The sequence below is a fragment of the Malus sylvestris genome, chromosome 4, assembly GCF_916048215.2.
Source record: "Malus sylvestris chromosome 4, drMalSylv7.2, whole genome shotgun sequence".
NCBI lineage: Eukaryota > Viridiplantae > Streptophyta > Magnoliopsida > Rosales > Rosaceae > Malus > Malus sylvestris.
The window spans coordinates 16,355,950-16,374,182 of record NC_062263.1 but is presented as its reverse complement, the minus strand read 5'-3'; the positions used below and the strand labels follow the sequence as shown (position 1 = coordinate 16,374,182).

General features: G+C 35.8%; 1 pseudogene; it reads right to left on the bottom strand.

The window, feature by feature from the left end:
* Positions 1 to 9,661: 9,661 nt before the first annotated feature.
* On the bottom strand, positions 9,662 to 10,538 carry LOC126618148 (tyrosine-protein phosphatase RLPH2-like; annotated as a pseudogene).
* Positions 10,539 to 18,233: the final 7,695 nt, after the last annotated feature.

Below are 18,233 nucleotides of genomic sequence, written 5' to 3'. Positions count from 1 at the left end.
GTATACCTTGGATGATAAGTTGTAGAAGCAATTTTGATTGCACTTATTTCCCAGCTAATTAACCTAATATCCATGCAGAAAGAAATTGGTTAAATAAAAGACCGAATTCATTTGGCTTATAGGAAAATGTCAAGATAATTCCAATAAATGTTTAATAGATAAATATCACGATTAAAACTACAACATTATTTGTCAACAATAATTGGAAGTCATCCTAATATCTTCTCCATCCAATGGCCTAGAAATCATACGACAAGGTATGCAAAAGCGAGTCCAAACATCACACTACTAGACCGATACTGCCGAGACTCAATTCAATGTGAATTTAGGTCACTAGTGTGTAAGTAATGATGTTGACAAATATATTAAATAAGATGTTCGAATTTTCACTAATGTCATGTATGGTGTTTTGAATTCCCAACTGATTGCTTTTATCCAAGGTAAACCCTATATTCACTTGGTTAAAAATGATACCTTTAATTTAGAGCTATATAGATGACATGATAATAAAAGTCCGAGCATGCCCTTCAATTCATAAGTTCACATTATCACTTCATACTTGAGGCCGAACAGATGTTTAATTCTTAAAATATTAAGTATTTATCTGAAATATTTCAAAAGAATGAGATTAATTTGAAATCAACTCTAAAAGTTTGAGTAACGCCACATCAAAAAAAAGAGATTCATTTGTATCTGTATGCGTAGAAAAAAATATTAAACAAATGAATAATCAAACCAAAAAGAAAAGAAAAAATGGAAAGAGAAATAAATAATGAATAATTGTTGTAGGCTTTGTGTTGAGGAGGAAGGTGAGTTGGGAGGGGGAAAGTGGGTACGATCCCACACGCTTCTGACCCTCCGATTATTGGTATATGTAAGCCGCTACCTTCCCAGACCTCAATTAGAGGGATGAGGATGCCATCCAGATTCATCCCATCCGGATCTAAATGGTGGGGATCTTAGGGATCCTCACATCTAACCGTTTATTATATATCGTGCGATCAGAAATCAATTGAATTTTATTATTAATAATATCTGACGAAAACTGACCGCACGATATACGATAAATAGCTAAAATGTAAGAATTCCTAAAATCATGACCATTTGGATATGGATGGGATCCTCATCCCAATTAGAGGACTGTTAGCTTCCGAGTCAAAGTGAGAATGGTATAGTAATTGTCCTAGCGATTACTATTTCAAGAAATGATAAAAAGCACCATCAAAGTCGAACTCTCTGTAAGTTCTTTTTGATTTTATATTTTAAAGTTAATTTATGTATTAATATTATAAAAAGATAAAACTAAAGAGGTTAAATTTTTATATCAAATTTGTAAACCAAATAACGTGTCATCAATAAGAAATGAATACGTTATCAACATTTAAATAATAATCTAATCATCAAACATCATTTGGTTTACAAAATTTGATTTGAAAATTCGGTGTCCCTAACATTACTCATAAAATATTATGTAGAAAACACGAGGTGACAGAGAATTCTCCAGAGAGTTCCACTTCTGCAAAAGTCTCTTTAGCATTTATCTTTTTTCCATTTTAAGTCTTAAGTTGGATGGCCTTGAAGAGTGAAAATAATTGTCCTATTAATTGCTATAGAAATTGAAGGGCATGCAGCACAAATTTTATGATCAGGTCATGAACGAAGCTCTAAATTAAGTTATAGTGTTTATTTTGTCCACACCGCCACCAGTACTTTGTTGGGAATTACTATCCGTGTGAATAGTATAGTGATTGTACTATCATTTTTTTCCCTTTTTTTTATGCATTGTAAGGTAATTACTATTCACATTTTATTTTTGACAACTTTAACGAAAAATTTTCGGTATTGTTCACTTTAGCGAAAACTCATTTTTTTACACTAAAAAGTCAATTCTGGTAGTATTCGATTTACCCTTTATTTTATCATTTTCATTAAAACTCAAAATTTTCAGTCATTTTCATTAGTTTTTCTTTTATTTTTAAGAAAATAAAAAATAGTTGGATATTTACAGAAAATTAAAAATGTTTTTAAATTATTTTTCTGACTTATATAAATTTTTTTGGCATTCCAAACAGTTTATTGTGTGCTTCAAATTGTTTTATATTAAAAAAAAAATCCACTTATGAGAATGCATAATGGGGTTTTTCTGCGTGCATGTTAAATGATAAAGTTGTTATCACATTTTCTTATTAATATATAACTTTCTCTTATTGTTAAATTTTATTTATTTAAGGGAAATAGAGAATGATTAGGCGATATTAGGCCTTTGTCAATAATCACATGCAAGGCACCAACTCTTTTTCGAAAGGATAATAAGCATTACACTTGGAAAACCCATGCATGTCCCCACTACCAAATTTTATTACTAATGAAAGAAAAGAAAAGATACGAGCGGGAGATCTAGGCCAAAGTCCGCACAATAAAATAAATCAGAGAACACCCTTGTTAGAGATTTCAATAATAAATATATAAATTATTATTATATATATATATTGGTGCAGTGCACCAGCAATGTTTGATAGGATGGGATGGGATTCGACCCAACCCTTTGAAATGAAGTAGTACACCTTTTTGTAATTAGCGAAAAGACATAATGCATAATGCATCCCGTACACATGCATTCTTTTACGCTTCTTGCATCAAACATATCCATTAGAAATATTACTGCAATGTTCCGTTGTATCTCATGGTGAGAGGAACACCCAAAACCAAAGGATATGTCTAAAGGTGCAATTTTCTCTATATATATTGGTATCATTAGTAGAAAATATTCATTTAGAAATTTGTTGTCTACATAATTTCTTTGCTCTTTTTTCTCTCCTCATCACATTCATACAATTTCTTTCTAGTTATTTCTAAGGGAATACAATTCGGTTTTGCTAATCGAATATTCCATACTTTGTTGTATCCTGGAAGTGATTTGCCAAGAACCCTTTAGCAAACTCATTCGAGTAGGGGCAAATAACACTTTAAGAAAACGATTCAAGTCGTACCTCAAAGTCATCATTCAGATTATTCTCTATATTTCTATATTTACTCTAACAATCTTAAAGTGTTATTTTCGTCATGGATAACAAATCTGATAACATGGCTTTGAAGATTATCAATCAAGATGTCTACAAGTTAGACAAATTTGATGGATCAAATTTCACCCGATGGAAGGACAAGATGCGTTTCATGCTTACTGTTCTAAATATCATATATGTGTTGGACCCGAAATTAGAGCCTATTTGTGAACCAAGTGATAAAGAATCGGACAATATAGTTGCCGATCGAAAGAAGCGTGAAGAAGATGAATTGGTATGTCGAGGACACATCTTGAGTACATTATCTGATCATTTATATGACCTGTATGCACACATTCAATCTCCAAAGCAAATTTGGAAAGCATTTGAACACAAGTACACAACGGAAAAAAGAGGTACCGATAAATTTTTAATGTTCAAATACTATGAATTCATTATGTTTGATAACAAACTCATCCTAGACCAAGTTCATGAATTATTGGTCTTGGTCTCAAAGCTTCGTGAACTTAAAATAGTTATTCCAGATCCTATGATAGTTGGGGCTATTATGGCAAAATTACCCCAAACATGGAATAACTATAGAAAGAAACTTCTACACATGGTGGAAGATATTAGTTTGGATGATTTGCAAAAGGGTATTCAAATTGAAGAGGAAACTCGAAATCGTGATAAGAATTTTGCAAATCAAGATTTCTCTAAAGTTCACATTGTCAAAGGAAACAAATATAAAAAGAACTTCGAAGTCAAAATTGACAAAGGGAAGTTTAAGAAGACCAATTCCAACAACAATCAAAAGAATGCAAATGGTGTATGCTACCATTGTGGAAAGAAAGGCCATTACATTCGTGATTGTAGACACAGGAAAGCAAGTGAGGAATATGCCAATAAGACCAATAGCGCAAATATGGTGGAAAACTCTGGAATTGATAACATTATTGCAATGGTATCAATGATGTATATTGGTATGATTACCGAACTGAATATGGCAGCAGCAATAAAATCCTCTGATTGGTAGCTCAACTCAAGGGCTACTATACATGTGTGCAATGACAAGGCACAATTGAAGACATATGAAGCATCAACGGACAATCAAGAAGTTTTAATGGGGAATCATAATTTCGCCAAAGTTCTAGGAAAAGGAACCGTTGAACTTCAATTTACTTCTGGGAAGAAATTGACGTTGCTTAATGTATTGCATGTTCCAGAAATTAGAAAGAATCTTGTGTCTGCAAATTTATTATTTAAGAACGGTATAAAAACTGTTCTACAGTCCGACAAGTTAATAATGTCAAAAAATGGGATGTTTGTTGGGAATGGGTATTCTTGTGATGGGATGTTCAAACTAAGTATTAATAATAAAGTGAATTCTTCTGCTTATATTGTTGAATCTTCCTCTCATTTATGGCATTTACGTTTAGCACATATAAATTTTAGATCTTTAAAATACATGCGCACACTTGGTTTAATTGCTTGCAATGATGATTATAATGATAAATGTGAAACATGTATTCAAGCGAAAATGACTAAGAAACCTTTTCCAACTACCGAAAGAAATACAAATTTATTAGACTTAATACATTCTGACATATGTGAATTTAATGATGTTTTAACAAGAGGAGGAAAAAGATATTTTATCACATTTATAGATGATTGTTCTAAGTTTACTTATGTTTATTTATTGTCTAATAAAGATGAAGCTTTTGAGTGTTTTAAGCACTATAAGGCTGAAGTTGAAAACCAAAAGGAAGGAAAATTAAATGCCTTCGTAGTGATAGAGGTGGTGAATATTTTTCACATGAATTTGATATTTTTTTGTGAAGAGCATGGTGTTGTACATCAAAGAACTGCACCCTATACACCACAACAAAATGGTTTGGCAGAAAGAAAAAATAGGACACTCATTGAAATGATTAATTCTATGATGATTAATGCTAATACTCCAAAATATTTATGGGGTGAAGCATTGTTTACTGCATGCCATATACACAATAGAATTACATCTATGAAGACACATATGTCAAGTTTGGAAAGGAAGAAAACCAAATTTGTCATATTTGGGAGTATGGGGTTGTGTAGCTTTTTATAAGGCACTCGATCCTAAGAGATCCAAGTTGGGTCCAAGAGGAATTAAAAGCATATTTGTAGGATATGCAGAAAATTCAAAGGCATATAGGTTGCTTAATTTAGACTCAAACACAATAGTTGAGTCTAGAGATGTCGAATTTATAGAAAATAAATTCTATAATGACTACTCAGTGTCTGGAAAAGAGAATGATCAAACACCTTTCTCTAATCCGTCTACTAGTCATTCTCAAGGTGAGAAAAGAAAACAGTCTGAAACTGTTAATGAACCAAGGAAAAACAAAAGGGTAAGAAAAGTGTTTGTACCATACTTAGGGCTTCCGTATTTAGACCTCGTATAAATATTTGGGGGACTCAAATGTAATTATGTAATAAAGGAATGAGCAAATATGTAATAAGTGAGGAGCCCTTATTCTATAAAAGGGACTCCTCACCCTCATAATGAGGGGGAGCCTCCTCACCCCCGGAGGCCAATTCTTAGGCGTGACTCTCACCCTCTCAAAGCCTCACATCTCTTCTCATATTCAGAGCCTAGCCCTCACTCTCACATTGCAGAAGCTCTCTCCCTCACAACCCTCTCAGAGAAATACAATATCAGTGTGGACGTAGCCCAAACATTGGGGTGAACCATGATACATCTTGCGATATTTACATTCTTGCAGATTCACGGTCGGATTTACGTTGTTCCAAGACCCCTCCGGTTTTGTGCATCAACAAAAAGAAAAGACTTTAGGCTCTGATTTTATTTCATCTTGTTGATGCACAAAACTGAAGGGGTCTTGGAACAACGTAAATCCGACCGTGAATCTGCAAGAAAGTAAATAACACAAAATGTATCGTGGTTCACCCCAATGTTTGGGCTACGTTCACACTGATATTGTATTTCTCTAAGAGGATTGAGGATGAGAGGGTGAGAGCTTCTGAGGGTGAGATAGCTCTTCCCATGACCTAAAATGGCCTCTCTTAATGAAGAGAGTGAGGGGTCCTTTTATAGAAGAAGGGTTCTTCACTTATTACATATTTGCCCATTCCTTTATTACATAATTACATTTGAGTCCCCCGAGTATTTATACGAGATCTAAATATGGAGGCCCTAAGTATGGTACAAATAGTAGTTTCCTAAGTCTTCAGTCAAGAGAGTCTTTTGGCTAGAGACTTGAAATTCAATCCATGTGTGGGCCGAAGTAACTAGATGTTGTCTAGAATTGATACTCGATATGAGGCAGTGCCTAATCTGAAATGATGTTCAACCAGAAGTAGCACATGTTGCGAGGCTGCTCTGCTTGTGGCTTATGTTGCCTTGGTTGGCTTGGCTTGTGGCATTTGAAGGTGAATGAGTCCCTTTTATAGAATAAGGGCTCACTCATCAATACAAAAAATGATGGGCTAGAGTTGGTGCTCCCGGCGAGGCGGTTGCTCAGTAGGCGGCGATGTTCTCTAATGATGGTGAGGGAGTCCCTTTTATAAAATAAGGGCTCGCTCCTCAATACATAAGTGATGGGTTAGGAGTGATGCTCGCGACGAGTCGGTTGCTCAGCAAGCAGCGATGCTCTCTAATGATGGTGAGGGAGTCCCTTTTATAAAATAAGGGTTCGCTCCTTAATACATGAATAATGGGTGCTCTCTAATGAAAGTGAGGGAATCCTTTTTATAGAATAAGGGCTCGCTCCTTAATACATAAATAATGGGTGCTCTCTAATGAAAGTGAAGGAGTCCATTTTATAGAATAACTCGTTCATCAATACATAAATAATAGGTTAAGTCCCCCAAGTATTTTTCATGAGGCCCAGTTGAGGCCTAATATATGGTACATAATGTAGTCCCCCAAGTCTTCAGTCAATAAAGTCTGTTGGCTGGAGACTTCAACTTGAATCCATGTATGGGACCGAAGTGGCGGTTGTTTGGAAGTGGTATTTGTATACCCTGCACTGAAACTTTGTAGGTGAAGCTTTGCAAGTGAAGCTTTGAAGCTAGAGCTCTGTAAATGAAGCTTTCGAAGCTGGAGATTTTGTAAATGAAGCTTTTGAAGCTAGAGCTCTGTAAATGAAGCTTTCGAAGCTGATTGACATGAGTGATGCTCATGAATGTTTATGTTGATTGACATGAGTGATATTCATGGATGTTGGCATGAGTGATGCTCATGGATGTTGGCATAAGTGATGCTCATGAATGTTGATATGAATGATGGTCATGAATGTTTATGTATGATTGTCATGAGTGATGCTCATGAATGTTTATGTATGATTGACATGAATGATGCTCATGTATAATTTTGAAGTACTGGACGTACTTTTGATCACCTAGTGGGTGATAATAGCGGCAGGCTGCTGAATAATTTTGGAGTACTGGGCTTACTTTTGATCATCTGGTTGGTGATAATAGCGGTAGCTTGCCGAATAATTTTGGAGTACTGAGCGTACTTTTGATCACCTGGTTGGTGATAATAGTGGCAGGCTACCAAATAATTTTGGTAGTACTAGACGTACTTTTGATCACTTGGTTGGTGATAATAGCGGCAGGGTGCCGAATAAATTTGGAGCCATAGGGCCTGGCTCTTTTGGGCATATGGGCCTTCGCCCTCCACATAACATTCCAGCCCATTATTTTGGGCTTGCCGTTTTTTTTTTTTTTTTGGTACCCTCTTATGGGGTTATACAGATATCTTTGAAAGATAAGAAAAATAAATTATATCATTTTCCTTGATAAAGATAATAGAGTTCTTTATCTTCTTCCAATGGTTGACACTGATGAGTAGATTTTATATTATATATTTTACCCTAATCTTAGTATATTTTGGTTAATATATTGGAAGAATTTTGATACTTTGAATTGTATTTTCAATATAGGACTTTCGACTTCCTCTGGAGCAAAACAGGACCAAATGGACGAATTTTGGAGTAATTCCAATTGGAGGACGTTCGTGAGTCAATTAGCTTGATCGTATCAAAATTTGGGATTTTTCCACTAAGCAGTTATTTTCTAGCGATGAAATAAAGAAGCAGTGCGCAGTGCTGGAAAGTGACGTTTTTGGGCTTAAATGACGTTTTTGGAGCCCAAGATGACCTCGGATGGGTTCGTGGCCTTCTGGAAAAGTGTTCAGAATATTCCAAACATCAAATCCAGCTATATTGGGCCAGTTTTGGAGCAGCTTTTGGGCCAAAACGTGGCTGTTCAGATTTTAGACGAATTTTACTATTTTTATTTAGGGTTTTTATTAATTTTAGTTTGCTAGGGTTTTTGTGGTGGCTTAGCAAATATATTGCTTAGCCGTCTACAGTTGGGGGTACGCTTTATTTTATGCAATATTGGAGACAGAGAGAAGTGCTAGGGTTTTGAAGATTTTCTACTTGAAGGTGTTTTCAATCCTTTTCTTAATAATATTTTCTATGATTTCACTTATGAATATGCGGAACTAATTTCTTTTGCTAGGGCAAAGCCTTGAGCCTTAGCATGAATATGTGATTTTTATTTAATTGCTTATGATCGATTGCATGCGTACTTTGAATTGTTAATCACCGAGATAAAAACTATCTAATTGTCGTAATGCATGATCACCATTAGGATCTTTAGAAAAGTAATTTGATGCAATTTTGGTCGGAAGGTTCCCTGAAATTGACGCTGGCTTCTTGTGATTAATAATTGTAATTTCGCTTAGGATGAATATCACGTCTTAAGGATTGCATGGTTTTTCAAAGGATTTTCATAAAGCATAATGAGTCTTTCATGTTCATATTTGATCCGAACGTCCGGACGGGTTGCATGTTAGATATACATTCTATGTTGGAGGTTCCAAGTAGAATATGAATTAGGAAAATCTAACCTTCAAAATGGCATGTGTAGATCATAAGTAATTGGTAAGAATTCATAGGATTGTTAGGTGATGGTGGAACCCTAATGCTTTCTTAATTTGATTTCTCTCAAAACTGTTTTCTTTTCTCTCTAGTTTTAATATTGCAGATTGGTCTTATCATTAATTCATTAAATTCGTTTTTACTTTAAGTAGGTTATAAAATCAATCATCAAAATTTCTACTTTACAATCATTAATTGAAATCTGGTTTGTTTCGATTTATTTAATAATCCCTGTGGAGAATGACCTTGCGAGATCCATTTATACTACAATAACCTTGTGATTCTTGCAAGTAAAATATGAGGTTTTTATCGCATTCACATGAGTAGTAAAAATCCTATCAGACACCATTTTTTGTTTTTCTCCCCAGACATCTTTTTCCTTTTTATATTCCTTTTCTTCCCATTGCAGGTTTTCATCATGGGGTTTGGTCAGCAGGCATGATCTGCTCCCTTTATTCCTTGCTTTAGCAAATTTGCGTGCCTGTTATCCATAGCTTTTCTGCGGGTTGTTGACAAAATAAAGAAAGCACTAAACGCTATTTATCGAATTGCTTCAGCTTTCAAGTAAAGAAAGCATAATTCTTTCTTTTCTCTTTTTCCTTTTGCTTTCTCTCTGTTCATTGCGTCTTCTTTAACGAAATTTTCTTTTCTTGGCAGATGGCAGACATCATCATGGCTTCAAAGTACGAAGCCACATCCAAGCCTCTAGCAGGTGGCGGCCATCCCAACTGTTACGCCTCCATTGATCAGACCTCTCGTGGATGATCCGGAGCCCCGACTTGGACACAAACGAGCTTCGCACGTGAAAAGATCTCTTGCATCCCTTCCCCATGTTAGCACCTTCCCACCTGAGGTTAAGGCGAGAACATGAGCGCTGCCGCAGGCAAGGGAGCAGATGGATCCAGCGGCGGGGGAGAGAGAAGGGAGGCGAAGTAGCTGAGGGAGGTGTTCGTCCTGTACCCTGCCTATGCCCAGTTGAGGGAGCTGTACTTCCTCTTTAATGACGACGAAGACACAGACAAATCTCACACACAAATCCAGAAAAAACTTGAAACACATACCAGCAGAACCATGCGAGATCCTATAGGATTCAAATGTGGGCCCAGCATCATAAATTGAACCTTTGTACTCTGTCCCTTTAGCCGCATTAAACTTAGCCTTGATCTTGCCACCCCATCTCTTCCCCTGCAAGTGCATCCTCTCGTACCCATCTCTCTTAAACCACCCTTCTTTATCCTCGCTATTCGCATGCTCCTTCCACCCCTCGAAAAACTCCGACCCGTCGAGAGGCGGCGGCAGGACGCCCACGAAGGCGATTAAGGCCAGGTCATGGTTGCCGGTGAGGAAGACGTGCTTCTAACTTGGGTACCTAGAGGGCAGGGAGACGAGAAAGTCGATGACTTTTTTTGGTGTCGGGGCCGCGGTCGTAGTAATTGCCGAGGAAAATGATAAGGGTGGTGGAGAAATCTGATGGGTCGATGGCAGATTGGAGATTGGACCAGAGGTTTTGAAGCCTGGTGTGGAAGCCATGGGTGTCGCCGATGCAGCACACTATTCTGGGTTTTGCTTTTGGGTCTGACATTGAATTCGGTTCTAGCCAACAAGAATTCTTTTATTTATTGTTATTAGTAAATTTTATGTCGGTTATAACCGACAGAGTTTCTGGCGGTTTTAGTATTTACTCTCGGATTTAGCCGTCAAAACGGTAGATGCATTGAAAAAATTTACTAACATATATTAATAATAAAAAAAAATATAAATCACTTTCTGCTTTTTCCATATCCCCTGAATTTTCTGCATTCACCATCCGAGACCTCGCCAGATGCATTGAACGAATTTGATCTTCAATTTAAAATATTTACACTAGTGGATACCACAAAATCTTATTTTATACTTAATGGAAGTCTAATATTAACTCTAAGTGTTTGTTTAATCTACCGTTTTGACGCGATATGCATCCTACAAAACTTTTTTCAACAATCCAACCGTCAAACTTATTTGTACATACTCTGAGATCGCATACGTAAAAAATCACAAAAAACAAACATTCAGAGATTAGATAACATAACAAAAGTTTTCGACGGTTATAAACAAAAAATCACAATTTAACGGTTATTTAAGCTCCGATTTTGATTATTTTTTACAGCTACACTCCTCGACCCTATAAGAATGCATTGAATGAATTTGATCTTCAATTTAAAATATTTACACTAGTGAATACCACAAAATCTTATTTTATACTTAATGGAAGTATAATATTAACTCTAAGTATTTGTTTAATCTACCGTTTTGATGTGATATGCATCCTACGAAATTTTTTTCAACGATCCAACCATCAAACTTATTTGTACACACTCTGAGATCGCATACGTAAAAAATCACAAAAAACAAACATTCAAATATTAGGTAACATAACAAAAAATTTCGACAGTTATAAATGAAAAATCATAATTTAACGGTTATTTTAGCTCTGATTTTGATTATTTTTTATAGCTACACTCCTCGACCCTATAAGAATGCATTGAACAAATTTGATCTTCAATTTAAAATATTTACACTAGTAAATACCACAAAATCTTATTTTATACTTAATGGAAGTCTAATATTAACTCTAAGTGTTTGTTTAATCTACCGTTTTGATGCGATATGCATCCTACGAAACTTTTTTCAACGATCCAACTGTCAAATTTATGCTTATATTCAAATTCGACATTATTATATTGAATATGTATCTTCGAATTTAAATTTCGCTAAAAAAATTTCAAACTTTTTTTTTTCTCCATGACCATCATATTGCAAAATCGTAAAAAATGAACATTATATTGCTCTGAATGCAATTTTAATTTCATAGGCTACATTCTCTTCTCTTGTTCCTTAATCCATGTACATAACTTTTATTCTATACTACCATTGTAACTTTCTCTTCTAAATTTTTTTGTACCCATATATGTATAACTTTTCCTATAAGATTTATATAATATGTAGCCTTAAGTAATTTGGTCGTATGGTTTGCTTCCATTTTTCTATCCTTTAATCATTTTTTACATTAATAATTTATATGGGTACATTGTTTTTCTTGTTGTTGTCACATATGAGTTTTAATGTTGAAATTGTATATGAATACATTCTTGTGAATTACTATAAGTGTACATGGGTACGTTCTTATGGAAACATTTATCTTTTATCATGACATTCAATAAAAAAAACAATTCTTTTCTAAGGGTGCAGGTTGTTGTTTAATCCCATAAATGTTAAAGTTAAAGTTCAAATCTTATGGGATTTTATATCCCATAAAACTTATTTTATTTAATTACTTTAAATGTTCGGAGAAAAAAAAAATTCTTTAAAGGATGTGTATATGACAATATTTAATATATGTTTAATTTAAAATAGAAGGTTCCTTCTTCTCATGTCCCCATGTGGGATTTTTTTTTTTTTTTTTTTTTTTTTTTTTTGAAGGGAGTCCCCATGTGGGATTTTGTACTCGATGGGAGGTTGGAATCTGAGGAAATGGACCTGGACGTGTCCTCCATGCATGCGTGGCATGTTCTGATTGGTTTTCTGCATGTTGTGATAGTTTAGGTTATAACCGCCACCAGTAACTTAAAAACCGCCAGAATCTGTTATAACCGACATGAGTTTTATAATATCCGCCAGTAATTATCCGCCAGGAATGTATGTCGGATATAACCATTAGTATTTTTCTAATATCCGCCAGTAATTATCCGCCAGGAATTTATGTCGGATATAACCGACAAAATTTTTATAATATCCGCCACTAATTAAATGATGTGTCGGATATAATTTATCCGACAATATTTTTCTAAATCCGCCACCATCATCCGCCACCTAAAGCTAATATTGTAGTAGTGCAATTCCATCCACAATTTTCAACTGTAGAGTGTGACTTCCCGAATCGCTTTCGAAACTACTTCAGGGTCGAGGCTTTTGATTCTCCTCCCAGCCCAAGAATTCGTGGCTACCAATCAATATTACAATTGACCCAAGTCCTCCAAAATAAAATAAAAATAATTGTTGGTTGCTTTTGTTGTTGTTTCCTTTTTTGGGATGGAAAAATAGAAAGCTTAATGCTTTTAAGTTTATGGTGCGTGGATTCTGAGAGTTTCCGAGAATACAGACTTGGCTTCCTTAAATGTATTGAAGATGTGGATCTGAGGCACAGGGGACAAAGATCTCTGCTTGTTGGTAAGAAGATTTCGCCTAACCGGCATATCAACAGCCAGGTGAGCCAGCTCCAAAACCGACCGAGGTGGCCACCAAACGAGCTCATCCTCCTCCCGCTGGCACAAATCACCACCCTTATGCTCCAAGCACAAGACTTTCCGATTCGAATAACTTAGCAGGCAATTTTCCTTGGCAATTGGCGAAAAGGGCACAAGGAATCTGAAGCAGGAAGTGAGTTCTTAGGCAACAATGGGGTCGACGGACGAAGAGTGGGATTTGAGGCCTAGCAGAGAGAGCAGGTCCGAAGGAGTGGCTTTGAGAGAAGGGTTTGGAAAAGATCGTCGTGGAAAGATTGGGGAAGATGAAGAGGCTGAGATGGACTAGGAAGCAGTGAGAGAGAGGGAGAGGAAGATTGTCAGCCGTAGTGAGAGAGATGGTTTTTCTGGGTATTTAGAGAGAGAATCTTAGGATTTTTAGAAAGAGTGGTGTTCTTGGTTTTTGTAATTTTTTACAGATTCACAGCGGAGGTGAAAAATTGAGAGAGAACCGACATAACTTTTTGTGTTGATTCCCACAGATGATATAAGCATATTTATGCGCATTAGCTAGCTTGTTCTTATGCATTTTCGTTATGTTTTCTTAGTTTAAAGTAGTCTTTTAAGCTAGTTTCATGTGTTTTCAGGTTTTAAGGGCATATTACATAAAAAGATGCAATTTGGAGCTTTTTGGAGCAAAAGTGAGCTTGGATTGAATAGCACATGCTTGGAACAAAAGGTTTGGACGAAATTGAAGACTTGAAGATTCAAGGGATTCCTAGTTGAAGATGGATTCCTAGAAGAATGAAGATTCCTACTCAAACAAGGTTTCCTACTTGAAGTAGGAAAGTTAAGCCTAAAAGTTTCTACTTTGGGTTGATCTTTCCTAAACTTAGTTGGCCTTATGTTTCAGCAACATTAGAAGGTTCCTAAGCGTTGGAAGACACAAAGAAGGGTTTTGGAATATTTTCTCATTCTTGCCGTGGGTTAGGGCCTATTTCCTCTTGGTTTTGGGCTTTCTAGAAGCCATATCCTTATTCCTTAATCCATGCCGCACCTATACCTGATCTAGAACCTTTTGCCTTGCCTTGCAAGGCATTCTAGAAGCCTTATCCTCCTTATCCCTTATATGCCGCACATTTTAACCTGTTTCCTTGTGGATTCTGATTTCCTAAGCCTTTTTCCTTGTGGATTTGGGTTATCCAAGTCCATATTTGACTACCCTAGGGTTTTAGGTGCCTATATATACTCATATCTCAGCCCTAGCCGAACCACCACCTCTCACAATCATTCTACACGCCAGAAAGTCATTCACCTTCTCTGCCGCACCCCTCACTCACCATCTGCCATAGTTCTTGCCCTTAAACACCCTTGCCGCACCCCCCATCAATCCTAAACCCTTCCATACCATTCCCTACCTATTCTCCCATACAAATACTACCCAAACCCTGCTCTTAAACCAAGTGCCGCAGCAAGGAGGAAGGAGGGTTCGTGGATGTACCTGCTGTCCAAGTTGGATCATCTAGGTGTTTTCTTTCTTTGAATTTTAATGTCTAAATTTATGTATCTTTGCTTTGCGAGTATGAGGAACTAAACCCCCCTTGGCTAGGGGGGGATTCGAAACCATGTTCATGCTTGCTATATGATTTGATTACTTCTAATTGCGTTTCATAAGTTGTGAATTCAATTTGCTTATCTACATGAATTAGAACTTATTTGTGTGTGTTGGTTGAAAGTGCACGCTTAATTTTCATGCATAAGTTTGATGCTAGGATATAAGGGAATTTCACCTAATCGTTACGAACTTATATTCAAAAGTAGTAAAGGTTGTTGATCACAATCGTGTTAAGTAAATTCTTGGCATAAGTTTCATGCAATTCATAGTAACAAGTGTCTCGCCAATGCTTATGGTTTTCATAGAACTTAATGATCTTTGCTTGTATCTTTGTTATGCAATTCATGCATGGAACTTGTGAGGAATGCTTTGGGTTGTCGTATGCAATTCATCCAATTCGATAACTTTAGGAAAATCTGAGGGTTAATTAGTGCAATTCAAGGTTAATCTGGGGCTTTGGGAATTCATGGTTTCTTGAGAAGCAATTGGAAATCGTTTTCTATGCAAGTGTGACATGTGTGGAGAAGAACCCCTTAGCTAGCTTTCCATCCATTCACTTTTATCAAATTCGTTTTAGAATCTGTTTAATTTACAAAGTTTTGTTTTTGTTTTCAATTTTCGTCAAAACTCAATCCCCATTTATATTGAAGTGTGAGATTAGTTAGAAATCAATTTAGTTTGTGTTCTTAAGTGTCTTGAGTCAAGTTATAACCTATTTTCGTCCAAAATGCGTTTTGTGTTCAAAACTGCCCAGAAAGTGTTTTTAAGGCAGTTTTGAGTGTTTCTGGGCTGTTTTGAGTCTTTTGGTTTGTTTTAGTGTTTTAAGAGTTTAGTTTTGCATTCTTTGAGTCTAGTTTAGTGTTTTAAACTTTGTTTTTACGTTTTGAGTCAATTTTCAAGTGATTTAGCAATCCCTCCTAATCCTTGGCCTAGAACGATCCCTACTTACATACTTTGCTACAATTGATAAAAAGAGGGTTTAATTTGTGTAGTGAGAGAGAGGGTTTTTCTGGGTATTTAGAGAGAGAATCTTAGGATTTTTAGAAAGAATGGTGTTCTTGGTTTTTGTAATTTTTTACAGATTCACAGCGGATGTGAAAAATTAAGAGAGAACCGACATAACTTTTTGTGTTGATTCCCACAGACGGCGCCAAATGTTGATGCATAAAACCGGAGGGGACTTGGAACAACGTAAATCCGACCGTGAATCTAAAAGAAAGTAAATAACACAAAATGAATCGTGGTTCACCTCAATGTTTGGGCTACGTCCACACTGATATTGTATTTCTTTGAGAGGATTAAGGATGAGAGGGTGAGAGCTTCTAAGGGTGAGAGAGCTCTTCCCATGGCCTAAGAAAATGGCATCTCTTAATGAGGAGAGTGAGGGGTCCTTTTATAGAATAAGGGCTCCTCACTTATTACATATTTGCCCCTTCCTTTATTACATAATTACATTTGAGTCCCCCGAGTATTTATACAAGATCTAAATACGGAGGCCCTAAGTATGGTACAAACACATCTCAATTTATTGTATTTTTAGCCGAAGGAAATAGAACAAAGGTTTTTAAGAAAATACCCATATTGTTGAATGTTGAGGATGATCCTAATAGTCTAAGCGAAGCATTGACTTCAAGAGATGCAGCCTTTTGGAAAAAAGCTATAGATGATGAATTTGAATCATTAATATCTAATCAGACATGGGTTTTAGTAGACTTGCCCCAAGGATCAAAAGCAATAGGTTGTAAGTGGGTATTTAGAAGTAAATACAATACAAACGGGTCTATTCAGACATTTAAAGCCAGACTAGTTGCCAAAGATTTTAAGCAGAAAAAGGGAATATACTATTTCGATACATATGCACCGGTAGCTAGGCTCATATCAATTAGAATATTGTTTGCAATGGCATCTTTATATAATTTGCATGTGCATCAAATGGATGTGAAAAGGGCCTTTTTAAATGGTGATTTAGATGAAGAAGTCTATATGGAACAACCAGAAGGGTTTGTTCTCTCTGGGAATGAAAAGAAGGTTTGTAAATTAGTAAAGTCATTATATAGATTGAAGCAAGCACCAAAACAATGGCATGAAAAGTTTGATTTTGTCATTTTATCATATGGATTTAGATATAACAGTGCTGATAAATGCATATACTCTAAATTCACAAATGATTATGGTGTTGTTATATGTTTATATGTCGACGACTTGCTAATTTTTGGTACAAACATGAAAGGTGTATCTGAAACTAAAGAGTATCTAAATTCAAAATTCAAGATGAGGACTTGAATGAAGTAGATATTATATTGGGAATTAAAGTAAAGAAGCATAGTGGGGGTTATGCTTTGTGTTAGTCACATTATATAGAAAAATTGCTTTTTAAGTTTAAGCATCTACAAATAAAAAAAGCAAATACCCCTTATGACCCTAGTGAAACTTTGCTTAATAATTATGGTAGGTCTGTTGCGCAGCTTGAGTATGCTAGTGTAATCGAAAGTTTAATGTATGCCATGCATTGTACCAGGCCAGATATCGCATTTGCAGTAAGCAAACTTTCTAAATACACTAGTCATCCAGGTACTGCTCATTGAAAAGCAATAAATAGAATTTTTGGTTATCTTAAAAGAACTATTAACCTGAGTATAACTTACTCTGAGTTTCCAACAGTACTTGAAGGATATTCAGATGCAAATTGGATAACAAGTGCTAATGATAATAAGTCTACATCAGGGTGGATTTTTACAATTGCCGGAGGAGCAATTTCTTAGGCTTTGAAAAAGAAAACATGTATAGCACATTCAACTATGGAATCTGAATTTATAGCATTAGCAGCAGCATATAAAGAAGCGGAATGGATTAGAAATTTGTTACTGGAAATAGAGTTGTGGCCACAACCAATGCCATCCATTTCTTTATACTGTGATAATGAGACTACTTTGTCTAGAGCATACAATAAGGTATACAATGGAAAGTCTAGACATATTAGCTTGAGACATGAATATGTCAAGCAATTAATAACTGATAGAGTTATTAATATTGTTTATGTTAAATCAAGTAATAACTTGGCGGATCCGTTAACGAAAGCACTTTCAAGAGCTTTGGTAGTTAGTACATCTAGTGGAATGGGGCTAAAACCCTTTACTGAAAATTTGCCACCAATAATGGTAACCCGACTTTGTCTAGAACATCACTAGTTTAAAAGTTTAATGGGTAATAACAAGTTATTGTTAAGTGGTTGTGAAAGCATTGAAAATTATTATATAGCTCATTCCAAGATGATCAATGCAAGACTGCTACGTTAGGAGGATGAGTTTTATCTCTTAATGAGGTTATTTGTAGTTATGTCTATAGTAGTAGGGACATGGGAAGGAACCTCACCTGTACGAACATAAGAAGTGGTGCCGCTTCTGCCAAGAGTTGGGTTTTCTCTTGTAAATGTTTATGAAAC